The sequence below is a fragment of the Balaenoptera borealis genome (assembly GCF_965194805.1).
Source record: "Balaenoptera borealis genome assembly, chromosome: 9".
Classification (NCBI taxonomy): Eukaryota; Metazoa; Chordata; class Mammalia; order Artiodactyla; family Balaenopteridae; genus Balaenoptera; species Balaenoptera borealis.
The window spans coordinates 104,208,711-104,224,157 of NC_138873.1; positions in this window are offsets into that span (position 1 = coordinate 104,208,711).

Consider the following 15,447-nt stretch of genomic DNA (forward strand, 5'->3'; position numbering starts at 1 on the left):
ACCAAGACACATATTAATTAAACTAACAAAAATTAAATTCAAAGAAAAAATATTAAAAGAAGCAAGGGAAAAACAAAAAATAACAAAAGAATCCCCATAAGGTTATCAGCTGACTTTTCAGCAGAAACTCTGCAGGCCAGAAGGGAGTGGAAGGATACACTTAAATTAATGAAAGAGAAAGACCTACAACCAAGATTACTCTACCCAGCAAGGATCTCATTCAGATTTGATTCAGTAGTCAAAAGCTTTTCAGACAAAAAAAGTTAAGAGAATTCAGCACCACCAAACCAGCTTTACAACAAATGCTAAAGAAACTTCTCTAGGTGCAAACACAAGAGAAGAAAAAGACCCACAAAAAAAACAAAAAACATAAAACAAGTGAGAAAATGGTAATAGGAATATACATATCACTAATAACCATGAATATAAATGGATTAAATGTCCCAACCAAAACACACAGACTGACTGAATGGATACAAAAACAAGACCCATATATATGTGTACACAAGAGACCCACTTCAGACATAGGGACACATACAGACTGAAAGTGAAGGGATGGAGAAAGATATTCCATGCAAATGGAAATCAAAAGAGAGCTGGAGTAGCAATACTCATATGAGATAAAATAGACTTTAAAATAAAGACTGTTATAAGAGATAAGGAAGGACACTACATAATGATCAAGTGATCAATCCAAGAAGAAGATAGAACAATTATAAATGTTTATGCACCCAACATAGGACACCTCAATATATAATGCAAATGATAACAACCATGAAAGAGGATATCGACAGTAATACAATAATAGTAGGGGACTTTAACACTCACTTTCACCAATGGACAGATCATCCAAACAGAAAATAAATAAAGAAACACAAGTTTTAAATGACACAATAGACCAGATAGATTTAATTGATATTTATAGGACATTCTACCTGGAAGTGGCAGAATACACTTTCTTGTCAAATGCACATGGAGCATTCTCCAGGAGAGATCATATCCTGGGTCACAAATCAAGCCTCAGAAAATCTAAGAGAACTTAAGTCATATCAAGCAACTTTTCTGACCACAACGCTATGAGATTGGAAATCAGTTGCAGGAAAAAAAACTGTAAAAACCACAAATATATGGAGGTTAAACAGTGCACTACTAAATAACCAAGAGATTACTGAAGAAATCAAAGAGAAGAAAAAAAAATACATAGAAATAAGTGACAATGAAAACACAATGACCCAAAACCTACAGGATGCAGCAAAAGCAGTTCTAACAGGGAAGTTTATAACAATTCAATCTCACTTCAAGAAAAAGAAAAATCTCAAACAAACAATCTAGCCCTACACCTAAAGCAAATAGAGAAAGATAAACAAAGAAAACCCAAAGTCAGTAGAAGGAAATAAATCATAAAGATCAGGGCAGAAATAAATGAAATAGAAATGAAGGAAACAATAACAAAGAACAACAAAACGAAAAGCTGTTTTTTTGAGAAGATAAACAAAATTGATAAACCATTAGCCAGACTCATCAGGGAAAAAGGGAAAAGACGCAAATCAATAGAATTAGAAATGAAAAAGGAGAAGTAACAACTGACACTGCAGAAACAAATGATCATCAGAGATTACTACAATCAACTATATGCCAATAAAATGGACATCCTGGAAGAAATGGACAAATTCTTAGAAATTCTGAGACTGAACCAGGAAGAAATAGAAAATATAAACAGAACAATCCGAAGCACTGAAATTAAGACTGTGATTAAAAATCTTCAAACAAGGGCTTCCCTGGTGGCACAGTGGTTGAGAATCTGCCTGCCAATGCAGGGGACACGGGTTTGAGCCCTGGTCTGGGAAGATCCCACATGCCGCGGAGCAACTAGGCCCATGAGCCACAATTACTGAGCCTGCGCATCTGGAGCCTGTGCTCCGCAACAAGAGAGGCTGCGATAATGAGAGGCCCGCGCACCGCGATGAAGAGTGGCCCCCAGTTGCCGCAACTAGAGAAAGCCCTCGCACAGAAACGAAGACCCACCACAGCCATAAAGTATATAAATAAATAAATAAAAATTAAAAAAAATCTTCCAACAAACAAAAGACCTAGACCAGATGCCTTCACAGAAGAATTCTATCAAACATTTAGAGAAGAGCTAACACTTATCCTTCTCAAATTCTTCCAAAATATAGCAGAGGGAGGAACACTCCCAAACTTATTCTATGAGGCCACAGTCACCATGATACCAAAGCCAGACAAAGATGTCACAAAGAAAGAAAACTACAGGCCAATATCACTGATGAACATAGATGAAAAATCCTCAACAAAGTATTAGCAAACAGAATCCAGCAGCACATTAAAAGGATCATACACCATGATCAAGAGGGGTTTATCCCAGGAATGCAAGGATTCTTCAATATATGCAAATCAATCAATGTGATAAACCATATTAAAAAATTTAAGGAGAAAAATCATATGATCATCTCAATAGATGCAGAAAAAGCTTTCAAAAAAATTCAACACCAATTTATGATAAAAACTCTCCAGAAAGTAGGCATAGAGGGAATTTGCCACAACCTAAAAAAGGCCATATATGACAAACCCAAAGCCAACAATATTCTCAATGGTGAAAAACTGAAACCATTTGTCTAAGATGAGGAAAAAGACAAGGTTGTGCACTCTCACCACTATTACTCAACGTATTTTTGGAAGTTTTAGCCACAGCAATCAGAGAAGAAAAAGAAATAAAAGGAATCCAAATAGGAAAAGAAGAAGTAAAGCAGTCAGTGTTTGCAGATGACATGATACTATACATAGAGAATCTGAAAGAAACTACCAGAAAACTACTAGAGCTAATCAATGAATTTGGGAAAGTAGCAGGATGCAAAATTAATACACAGAACTCTCTTGCATTCCTATACACTAATGATGAATAATCTGAAAGAGAAATTAAGGAAGCACTCCCATTTACCACTGCAACAAAAAGAATAAACTACCTAGGAATAAACCTACCTAAGGAGACAAAAGACCTGTATGCAGAAAACTATAAGAAACTGATGAAAGAAATTAAAGATGATACAAATAGACGGAGGTATATACCATGTTTTTGTATTGGAAGAATCAATATGTGAAAATGACTATACTACCCAAAGCAATCTACAGATTCAGTGCAATCCCTATCAAACTACCAATGACATTTTTCACAGAACTAGAACAAAAAATTTCACAATTTGTATGGAAACAAAAAACACCTGGAATAGCCAAAGGAATCTTGAGAAAGAAAAACGGAGCTGGAGGAATCAGGCTCCCTGACTTCAGACTCTATCACAAAGCTACAGTAATGAAACCAGTATGGTACTGGCACAAAAACAGAAATATAGATCAATGGAACAGGATAGAAAGCCCAGAGATAAACCCACGCACACATGGTCAACTAATCTATGACAAAGGAGACAAGAATATATAATGGAGAAAAAGCAGCCTTTTCAATAAGTGGTGCTGGGAAAACTGGACAGCTACATGTAAAAGAATGAAATTAGAACACTCCCTAACACCGTACACAAAAATAAACTCAAAATGGATTAAAGACCTAAATGTAAGGCCAGACACTATAAAACTTTTAGAGGAAAACATAGGCAGAGCACTCTATGACATAAATCACAGCAAGCTCCTTTTTGACCCACCTCCTAGAGAAATGGAAATAAAAACAAAAATAAACAAATGGAACCTAATGAAACTTAAAAGCTTTTGCACAACAAAGGAAACCATAAACAAGATGAAAAGACAACCATCAGAATGAGAGAAAATATTTGCAAATGAAGCAACTGAGAATGGATTAATCTCCAAAATTTACAAGCAGCTCTTGCAGTTCAATATCAAAAAAACAAACAACCCAATCAAAAAATGGGTAGAAGACCTAAATAGACATTCCTCCAAAGAAGATATACAGATTGCCAGCAAACACATGAAAGAATGCTCAACATCATTAATCATTAGAGAAATGCAAATCAAAACTACAATGAGATATCATCTCACACTGGTCAGAATGGCCATCATCAAAAAATCTAGAAACAATAAATGCTGTAGAGGGTGTGGAGAAAAGGGAACTCTCTTGCACTGTTGGGGGGAATGTAAATTGATACAGCAACTATGGAGAACAGTATGGAGGTTCCTTAAAAAATTAAAAATAGAACTACCATAGTACCCAGCGATCCCACTACTGGGCATATACCCTGAGAAACCCATATTCAAAAAGACACATGTACCACATTGTTCATTGCAGCTCTATTTACAATAGCTAAGACATGGAAGCAACCTAAGTGTCCATCGACAGATGAATGGATGAAGAAAGTGTGGCACATATATACAGTGGAATATTACTCGGCCATAAAAAGAAATGAAATTGATTTTTTTGTAGTGAGGTGGATGGACCTAGAGTCTGTCATACAGAGTGAAGTAAGTCAGAAAGAGAAAAACAAATACTGTTTGCTAACACATATATATGGAATGTAAAAAAAAAGGTTCTGAAGAACCTAGGGGCAGGACAAGAATAAAGACACAGACGTAGAGAATGGACTTGAGGACACCAGGAAGGGGAAGGGGAAGCTGGGACAAAGTGAGAGAGTGGCATGGACATATATACAACACTGAATGTAAAATAGTTAGTTAGTGGGAAGCAGCAGCATAGCACAGGGAGATCAGCTTCATGCTTTGTGATGACCTAGAGGGGTGGGATAGGGATGGTGGGAGGGAGGCTCAAGAGGGAGGGGATATGGGAATATATGTATGCATATGGCTGATTCACTTTGTTGTACAACAGAAACTAACACAGTATTGTGACACAATGATACTCCAATAAAGACCTATTAAAACAAAACAAAACAAAACAAAACCAGAGGCCTCTTTTACTGAATATTGGGAAAAACTTGACTTTTGTATAAATGTCATGTTTAGACAAAAAAAATGTGGTGACCCATATAAACCTCCAAATGAAAGACAAGTACAGACACTACAAATTACAGGGTTTTGTGTGCAGGGATGTTTCTCTCACAAGGGCAGTTCTCCAAAGCATATTCCAGGTAGAAAAGCAGGAGGAACTGTTAATAAAAATGCTTGATAATTACCCTGAAACTACCAAACGTATTATCTGTTTTCCATAAAGAAAACAGAAGCGTACGTCATATGTCTTCCTTTCTTTCACAAAACTAGAAACATTCATTTAAATTATTTCATATTTAAAAATTGATGGGGATGAAAGAATATTGTCAAGATCTTATTCTAGCTATTTAGTGGGATAAGATTTTTGTTTCAGTAGTTCTAATAGGACACAGTCATTATTTAGGGGAATAATAGTCCTTCAATTACATCATTAGAATGATGAGCTTCTGATTTCAGCAGAAAGGGAAGCCTGAGAACTGAAGCAATGTAAAGTTGATGCATATTCACACAGGAGCTGAAGTACAAAATGAAGGAACACATCTAAACATTATGTTAGAGATCACTGTGCCCTGAACTGGTAATGTACCTAGTAAGATATAAATAAGTATATTATTTTTAAAAAATGGTTCATGCTCAGAAATTCTGGTTAGACAGACTTGTTATTGGTAGGGCTCACTAGTGCTTTAAATTATTCATGCATACTCTTTTTTTTTTTTTTTTCATGCATACTCTTAATCTCCAAGGTGGAGCCAAGAAACAGCATTGACCCACCTTTACTTGAGTACTGAAAATTTTTATGAAGGCTGACAGTTAGCCTTGACCAGAGCAGTGTTCTACAGAACAACAAATGAGAAATGCTGTTATATATTTTACTTAAAGGAGTTTCTAATAAGGTACAAGAGGGTAGGAATCATCTTGATCCACTCTCATTTTATCCCCAGCACTAAGCATAACACCTCACAGAGCAGGCATTACTGAGTGAGTGAATGGATGGATAGATATCCCAACAATATAATTGGAAAGATAACAATATTAATGGTTGAGGAGAGGACAGGACTTTCCTGTTCCATCACTTTCACTTGCTAGCAGTTTCTCACCACTACAATCAGGGATCTCTGGAACGCCTGACTCAGCCATCCCATTGCTTGCTGGTACCTCTCTCACGGTCACCATATCTGCAATGGAGGTTGTCTCTTCCATGTCCCGGATGTAAGGAGCTGCAAAACCTGGGTGTCTGATGCCTTCTTCACTCCCCTTAGCTAATTTAGTTATCCAGTCCTGTTCAGGTTTTCCTTTATTGCTGTCCTTCAAGTCTGTTCACTTTTTTACACCCCCTCCATTGCTAACTTTGTGTATAATTTCTTACTCTGGGTACTTTGGCAGTCTTTAAACTGATAATTCTACCTCCATTGCCTCTCTCAACCTGTTTTCATGATGCCAGAGGACCTTCCAAAATGCAAACTGGGCCATGTGACTCCCTGCTTTAAATCCTGAAATGGTTCTTTGAACTAGAATATAAATTTTAAATAAAATCCTGAACTGGTTAATAAATATCAGCTACCTGCATCCATATATTATTTTCAATTGTAGCCTTGCTTCAATGAATGATTTTTTTTCAGCAAAAGCAATTTTCATTTTGAATATAGTTACTTAATAATCATGAATAAGTTTTTATGAATCTATTAAAGATTATATACATTATGGCTATTTCCTTTATTTCAAAAAATCTTCCATATGAAGAAGAAACTAATAGTTCCAAACATCAAGAATTAAGTAAAATATCCTTTAAAATGCTTTAGGTTTAAACCAAACACAGGGACTCCTCTGAGACCCAGAGAAAATCTGAGTGACTCTATTTAAACACCAAATGCAACAGCAGATTTTAAGAAGCAAAGGGGTCCAAAAAATTGTTCTTTATGCCATCCAACATGCACTGGGCCACTAAAAGGACCTGAAGCAGGCAGTCACATGATATCTACATTCAGGTGCTGCCTACATGCAACAGACCTATCTGCATAACTCACTGAAACACAGTCCTTAGATACCTTGCTTGCTCCGTTAGCCAGCCTTCCTCGTTCCAGAGAAATATTGAATTATATCTCAGCTGTTTCACAGAGTTCCTCTGTACAAATTGTATCCTAGCTTCTGTTCAGCACTTGAGTAAACCACAGGCTTACCAGCACATTCTTAACTGGACCCAGGTCTGAAGAAAAGGAAGTAGTCGTATGGTAGTTAGGACATGGTATCTATAAAGGAACTACATCGATTCAAATTTCAGCTCTTCCTCTTACTGACTCTATGGCCTTGAATGAAACATTTAACTTTTGTAGATATTCAGTGTCTCCTGATACAGCCCTGTTTGTCTCCCGGAGAAAGTACCTATTCATGGGGCAGAGGAAACCCTGTCTTATAAGATCACATGGTGGTGCAGAAATTTTTAAAAATTGGGTCCTGAGTGTTTGGTATGTCACCCGCTTCCTGTGGTTTCCAAACTGAAATCCAAAGACTCCTCATGTCTTGCTGACACCAACCAGCAGTGACTGCTGATGCTGTACTGGCTGTGAATCTCTCAGTTTAGAAAGAGTGTTAAAGTGGTCATGAGATCACTAGACTTCACCCCAGCTTCTACTGTTGCCCCCGTCACTAATGATATCTGGCTATGATCTCATTTATCCCTGGCTCGGATGAATGGTTATTTCACAACCTTTTGTGCAAGGAAGTCTGACCTCCTACAATGCCCCCAGGAGCCTCCTGGTGAATTCTGTGTCCTAACTCACTCTGGAACCAACGGTAGATCAGAAAAACTTTAACTTAGAGTCCTTTCTGCCTAACCCTGATGTACTGACAATGAAATACGAGTGACTCCCCAGTGGTTCAGGTAAACCTGCCAGGAGCTCCTCATCCCAGGGTCCTGGACTCAAGAGTTTTCTGCTCAGAGCTATTCCTTCAGTGTATCCAACACACCTCATTTCTATAAATGTCTCTCACCTTCTTCTTTAGTCCTAAATTTAACATCAACCATTCAGTGTTATCTCCCCCAAGATTTTTTTGATCTCCTACGTAACTTTTGTATTTTGTGCCTACAGCTCTATTACCAAACAGATGTGCTACAATTGCACAGGGCATGTGCTCAGAAACTCAAATGATAAAAGCACTTCGCCCCCTTATGTCTGTGAAGGATATGTTCCTGGGAGTTTTGGAGGGTGTAGTGGCATAGACAAATCCCTATTCAGGAGAGGAGGTGGGCACACAGACTCTAGCACTTTAAAATGTTGTGTGTTGACATTGTGCCCCTAACTTTAAATACCAATATAATTTATCGGTATTCATACAACTATATTAGTTGCATTAAGTCTGTTCCTGAAATATAATTTTGATAAAATATATAAAGGAACTATATTTATCAACACAACAGTGGAAATTTTATCAGTAACACTATCTAACCTCAGGGGCTATCCTATAGAATTCCTTTATCCTTTTTGATAAGCTATCAGAATTTTTGTCTTGCAAAGAAAACAACGATACTAGGGTTTTAATTGTAACTCATATCACTTTCCATGTCTATCTGTATATATGAATTTATGATTTATTTTCAAAACTTCATAATTTAGATATAATAGAATAAAAACATGTCTAGATACAAGTTATTATCACAAATAATGAAGTTAAGTAATTCAGAAGTTATAAATTCACACCAATTTAAAATCGGAAAGCTTATGTAATGGCATTTATGAAGTTTCATAGAAACAAATATATCAGTGCTTACCTTTCAGGCATAGTCTAAATACATTGAGTCAATATCTTAAGATCAATTCATGATTAGTTTTAATTCTAACATTGCATACTAGAACCATGCATTTGGTTTGGCAAAAAGTATAACAACAGCAAACCTAATAATCTCTACAAGGAAACTACATAATATCAGCAATATGAAACAATATAGAAAACTCTGTTATCAGCCTTTGTACAATTGTCTGAATCCCCATGGCTACAGTCAATTATGTTTCTTTTTTCACAGAGATACTGGTACCAATAAGAGAACAGTTTTTTCTACCTCCTGCTGTGATTTTTGCTAATATCTCAAAATAATAAGAAATGGGCCCAGTCAATGTATTCGATAGATGCTAATTCCATTCACTGTGAGTCTATTAAGTTCTTGAGATCTAAGATGGAATAAGGCTTGAACTGAATTTCTCCATTAAACAAAAATACTAGTTGTTAATCATCCTTGAAACACAGATTTGTAAAATTGCAACTGGTTTTGAAAAGTGAACATGTGGCTAAATGTCAAATGTGAAACATCCTCCTTTCTTGACCAGTTAGGGGGAATAACAATGTTGAGAACAGCAATGTGGGAAGTAGTACCTGTTCTTAACCTTCTAACATAGAAATACCAAAACATATAATTAATCTTTAAAAATTGGTTAATTAAACACAAATACCTATTTATCTGTTGTATTCTGCTTTCACAGTGGGCTGTATAATGTTGCTCTGAAAACATAACGATAATTGTGTTTTTACCGCCTCTGCAACAAAACATGACAAAACCATCTAAATGTCAAAGCTTTCATTGGTCTGAGTCTCTACCTGTGTGGGTGCCTAATTTTAGGTATCAGATTGAATGTATATTTTTAAAGGATACAATTACATCTTTCATGGGACAGTTCTTTTTAAAAATTTTGTCAGTGCTATATTTTTAACGTCACTGATTCAACAAGACTTAGGCAAAAATATTAACACTAGTAAAAAATATGAAAGTACAACTATAGGTAGGAAAACTCCCATCTTAATGATTTCCTGGAACTTATTATGTGTTCTAATTGGGTTATAATATGTGTCTTATTACATTATAATAGAAACATATGTAGTACATGTAAAACATGTATAATACATGCTCACATCAAGTTAGAATAGGAACATATGCATTTTGCTCATGAAAATTATTTTAATTCTTTACTAAATTTGATCAGTTATGTTTTCATAAGTAAAAATAATTATTAATTATAATTCACGATTCAACAAGTATTTTCTGTATATCTACCATAGGCCACATGCTATGAAAAACATTCATTCATTCTTTCAACAAATATTTATTGAGGGTCTACAATGTGCCAGACACTCTTCTAGGAAGCAAGAATGCAAGAATAAAAAAAACATTCTAAAGCTTTGGACTTTGTGGTACTCATGTTCATGGGGTTGAATACACTGAACAAGAAAGGAAAGATCTCTTTTGTTGTGAAATTTACAATACACTAGTCAACACATATCACGACACAGGGTAAGTGCACGTTGTGATAATCTGAATGAACAGTGGGCTTGATACAGAGGAACAGGTGTGGGCCATCGTAGGAAAAATACAAGAAAATCTCTTTGAAGTGAAAACTCTGTAGTATGACACTCTTTTCAGTTTGCCCAGGAAAATTGCATTTTACACGTATCCTGACAGTCTGACTGAGTAACATTTATCCCACTCAGCAAATAATGAGGGAAACGCCTAAGGTAGAAGCATTGATGCAGGTTAGGCAAGGGATCATTTTCATTAGGTCTAACTGAGGTCAAAGAATGTGGATAGAGGTGATAAAAATACACTAAGGGATTTCCTTTTTAATCTATATTTTCATGCCACCTAACCACTTAAAAATAATTAAGGAATTTTCAAGATTCAGAAAATGAAACAAGAGAATGATACACAACTTCATGCTTCAGGGGTTATGGCCAATTGGAAAGGGACGAGGTGTATAAACATGCATAAAACCAGGGCTACAGTAATTCCAGTGTACTAGCCATGGAGGATAACAAAAGGATACACAGAGTGATTGACCCTGGAGCTTGACTTTGGGAGTGAGTTGTGGTCATATGGCAATAGAAATATTATCACTGTGGGCTTATGAGTTCCTCATATTGATAAATAAGAAATGTAATTTCCCTTCATAAATCACAACGTGTTTTCCTGTGGAAAAATATTTTCATATCACCTATTAATATTTCTTTGAACCTCATTTCACCTGAAAATGGAACCTGTTTTGAAATGAAAGTAATGTGGGTTTTGTGTGTTAACCTGGAAACATTTAATACATATCACACTAAAGCGTATCTGTTACTCTGGAAATAATGTTCTGTCGATTTTAAATTAACATGATCTTTTATTACCTGTTTCTGGTAAACCCCAGAGTTTTCTTCAGGATCATTATTAAAAATCTTCCAAATAGGACATATTAGACTGTATTCTTTTTGGCAAAGAGTTTTCAAAGAGATTTGTGAGCACAACCTGTTGAATACAATTATGGTAGCAAATTGTGTTTTGGTTTTGAAATGCATTTTTTCCACTTTTTAAAATAAAATTATCCTTGTTTATTTTATTATAAACAGCAGGTAGAAAAGCTGTCATACAGAATATTACCCATTAACTTTATGGTTGTGCAGCTTTTAGAATTGTCCTTGCCAAAAAAATTCACTTAAGACAAGGACAAATTTGAAAGCTGGCCAAATATATACGTTCTGGTAATTATATGTGAATTCTTTTTATGCTGTTCTCTTTAAGCAACAGACAGGGGAAAAAAATTGGACCGCTGATGCACTAAAATGTCAAAGTCTTCTCTTCAACTAAAATAACATATTTTTCACCTTCTCTTACACAGGTTGCTTGGAACTGGTTTTGCTTTTAGTTAACACTCATGAAATAGTGTTCATTTTAGACCCTCTTTTGAATATGGGAGGGAATTATTGGTGGTAATTACTGATTGTTTCCCTCAGCTTACCAATAAAACAGGAAGAACCCCATTTAACATAATTATGCTAGAATTACAGTTACCAGAAAGCAAAAAAAAAATAAACATGCAGGCCATTCTAGGGCAGACTCAAAAGGCAGAAAACATAAAAGGAAAAAAAAAAAAACATTCAAATAATTAAATTTTAACAAGATATTGCAAGTTTAAAAAGAAAAAAAGGGAAAGGTAAAGACACATATGAAATAAAAGGGTCAAATTCATTACTATAATCTTGCTAAGATTTTGATTATAGATTTGTACATATCTGTTAAATCTCAGAATGTACACTTAGATTTGTACATTTCATTGTATGTAAATTTTACATCAAAAGAAAATAGCAATTTGAACTCTATTAAAGAAATCAATAATAAGGTATTTAAAGGAAAGTGTACTGATGTCCACAATATGTTTTAAATTGTATCCAAAATTAAGATAGATTAAACATATGAAATGGGTGAAGAGTGCATGGATTGATTTGTGCTATGGCATGTTTAGAAAAATGGCAATGATAGACTCTAAATGGTAGATCAACACCATTCATTTTAAAAAATTAAAAACAAAAACAAAAACATTAACTTGAAATTTTCATCATAAAGTGTTGAAAAACACTAAGTAATGATCTCTAATAAATATTATAATACAATTGATTCCCAACATAAAAACTGGTGAAGTGTAAAGTAAGAAATTTTAAAGAAAACCCAATGGACCATAAATACCTGTAAAAATATACAACTTTACTATCAATCAGAAAAATAAAAATTAAAAAAAAGGTGATATTTATTTATTCTGTTATCCTGGTAAAAAATAATCACACACAATATTTGGAAAGGTGAGGTGGGGAATTATATATAATGTTGGTATACATGTAAATTGATACAACCTTTTAGAAATGCTCCTTTTGGAGGTGTGTAAAATAAATTTAGTGAGATTACCTTTGACTCAGCAAACCAAATTTTAGAAATGCACTTCCATAAAACAACTGGACACAAAGATAATGCATTCATGTGTTTACAATTATCAAACTAAAAGTATAAATCTTAAATATTCAGCATAAAGAGTTTGGTTAAATAAATTTTGTACATAAATAAAACTGAAGATTATAATCCTTTTGAAAGCATTCGTGTATATTTATATTCATTGACAGATAAAGATAGCCACACTTATTTTTTACTGAAAAAAGGCAAATTAAGAAAAATTATGTTGAATATATATGTATGTATGCATATATATATGAAAATTTAGAGTAAGATCAAATTTGCTATCTCTGAAATGCTGTAGAATCAGCAATGTTTACTTTTTTTACATTCCTTTTTATACATTTCCCTATTTTGAAAAATAAAAATAAACAACATTATATATCAAAAACTGAGGAAATATTTTACATTAAATATAAGTAATGTTCTTAGTATATATTGAGTTCTTACAATTAAAGCAAACTACTAGTATCAATTAACTTTTAAAAAATATTCATTTAGATGACAAAATGTTAGATTCTCTGAGAAACAGAGAACAGGAAATAGGTAGCTCTTGTCTTCTAGGTGTTCAAAACCTGGATTCAAAAACATTAAAAATATTTTTGAACCACTCTAGGAGAAACATTAATTTTCTTTAGTCACAAGTGTGAAAATGGTCATAGTGAAGTAAAATTATTTTCTGCTTTATATTTATATTATTACATATTGTAAGGTATATTAGAAATTGCTTAGAACTGTTCTTATTGCTTAAAGGAATTGTACAACTTTATATGAATTGAGTATAATTTCCCAGAAGTCAAAGTCTGAAATAAATTAGTTGAATATTGTTTTGTGAAAGAGATAAGAAATAGTATTTAGATGATATCATCTATTAGTTTGAAGAAGAAAATAAATCTCCTTTAAATGCGGGGCCATTCTGCAGCAATTAGATCAGTTTTGGACATGAAGCAGTAGAATTAATTACGCTTACCATTCAGGACAGTGCACCACTCAAAATATGGAAAAGTGAATTTCTAAGATAAACACCTTCCCTGGCAGTACAACTTTTAAACAATTTCATGAATTTAAAGTTGCTTGGAATGAAGAGTATTTTAAGATATAGCATTTGCCCACAATTTTAATCAGCTTAAGAAGACAGCCCTCCTGTATATAAACATTGTGAGTGATAAAAATATATCACTTTATACTAAAGTGATAAAAAAAAAAAGTGATATTAAGGGCTAACCAAAGAACCACATACATAAAATAGACAAGTTCACCTGCTTACTGTGTTCTAATGTCTGTGTTGAATCAAGAGCATCTATGCATTTTTTAGCAATTTGAATCAACTAATTATTTTAAATGATTGAAGAAATAATAATGGGATATAATGTTGAAGCAGGAAAAGCATGAGCTTATAATATTCTAAGAATGAGAATGAAGTATGAGAGATTCAGTTATGATGATTGAATAACTCTGATAAAAATACTCTTGAAAAATGCACTTATTTTAGATTTTTGGTTTTTTAGTAATTATGGTTTCAGTCCCTGTGGAACTTGTGAAGCTAATGATTTGAGGAAATTTAAAATTCTCTGTTAACTACTTGCAATTTAATTAATTAGTTATCAGGCATCAATGCTGTTCATACTTGCCTCCAGAATCTCATTTATGAGATTTCGCTCTATATCAGATTTTCAGTTCCTCATGAAAATTGGCAGTCTTTGCACAAAATTGTTAAGGTGAAACAGTTGCTTTCCATTCCTTTTCTTTTCTATTCATTGTTTAAAACACTGTCACAACTGACAGAAACCATAGTAACTTCTTTCTAAACTTATCCTTTCTCAACTTTTTCACACTTTGTGCTCTTGACAACTTTTGTGCAAATTTCACTCTAGCAGATACAAGTACAACTACCAAGACTTCTGCTGTGACTTTCCGCACTTCTCCCTATTAATTTGTCTGTTTAGTTAAGCAGCAATTTTTACAATAATAGAACCACCCCATGATATTACTGTGTTCCTTTTCATCACCTGTTGAATATTAAAGAATTTTGTATTTTTAGAGGCCCTGTGAATCAAAACTTAGATTTATTTTGTTTTGCATATCCTAAAATATGCATTATTCTTTGGGGTAATCTATTTGGAATATGATTGAAAGAAATTCATCATTTCAGGTCAAAGAATGGAGATAAAATTAATGATATTTAAAAGTACACAAATATATTATGCAGATTTTCTTACCTTGTAGACTTTATATGCACAGAAATAAATGCCATTTTTACAGTTCAGTTGAAAAATGTAGTTGTTGAAAAATTATATTTCATTTTATGGGTCAATCTCTCAGTGGGAAATTACATGGGAAAGCAAACTACTCTTTGATGAATGGAAGAAAACAGCAAAAGAAAAACAATTTAACACTATACTTTCATATTCATATTTTATATTTGGTATTTATGTTCCTAAAGAATAAGAATATATCATACTACCCTTAAAAATTCTTTTTTGTTGGGGAAATATGTTCTGTGGTATTTAGAATGATAGATCCAAGATAACTACAAAATCTAATATCAATATTTTAAGAACAGCATAAAATTTGTTTTAAAATATATGAGTTCTTTAAATAGAGAACATCTCTTCATTCTTCTTAATGTCCTCGTAGAATTTCCATTTTTCAGGTGAAAAAAATATGATCCAAATTTCTTATCATCTAACAGGACGTTCTCATTTAGAATAACACCATTTCATTTATACTGAATATCACATTTCATTTCATCTATTCCGTTATCTCACACACTTGGAAAGGTT